The sequence below is a fragment of the Borostomias antarcticus genome (genome assembly GCF_949987555.1).
Source record: "Borostomias antarcticus genome assembly, contig: scaffold_493, whole genome shotgun sequence".
Lineage (NCBI taxonomy): Eukaryota > Metazoa > Chordata > Actinopteri > Stomiiformes > Stomiidae > Borostomias > Borostomias antarcticus.
Window position 1 is genome coordinate 12501 of NW_028175534.1, and position 739 is coordinate 13239.

The following is a 739-nucleotide window of genomic DNA, read 5'->3' on the forward strand; positions in this document are numbered from 1 at the left end:
TAACCCCCCTCCCCCTCTCCTTTCAACCCTGTAACCCCCCTCCCCCTCTCCTTTCAACCCTGTAACCCCCCTCCCCCTTCTTTCAACCCTGTAACCCCCCTCTCCTTTCAACCCTGCAACCCCCCTCTCCTTTCAACCCTGTAACCCCCTCTCCTTTCAACCCTGTAACCCCCCTCTCCTTTCAACCCTGTAACCCCCCTCCCTTTCAACCCTGTAACCACCCCTCTCCTTTCAACCCTGTAAACCCCCTCCCCCTTCTTTCAACCCTGTAACCCCCCTCCCTTTCAACCCTGTAACCACCCCTCTCCTTTCAACCCTGTAACCCTCTCCTTTCAACCCTGTAAACCCCCTCCCCCTTCTTTCAACCCTGTAACCACCCCTCTCCTTTCAACCCTGTAAACCCCCTCCCCCTTCTTTCAACCCTGTAACCACCCCTCTCCTTTCAACCCTGTAAACCCCCTCCCCCTTCTTTCAACCCTGTAACCCTCTCCTTTCAACCCTGTAAACCCCCTCCCCCTTCTTTCAACCCTGTAACCACCCCTCTCCTTTCAACCCTGTAAACCCCCTCCCCCTTCTTTCAACCCTGTAACCCCCCTCTCCTTTCAATCCTGTAACCCCCTCCCCCTTCTTTCAACCCTCTAAACCCCCTCCCCCTTCTTTCAACCCTGTAACCCCCCTCTCCTTTCAACCCTGTAACCCCCTCCCCCTTCTTTCAACCCTGTAACCCCCATCCCCCTTC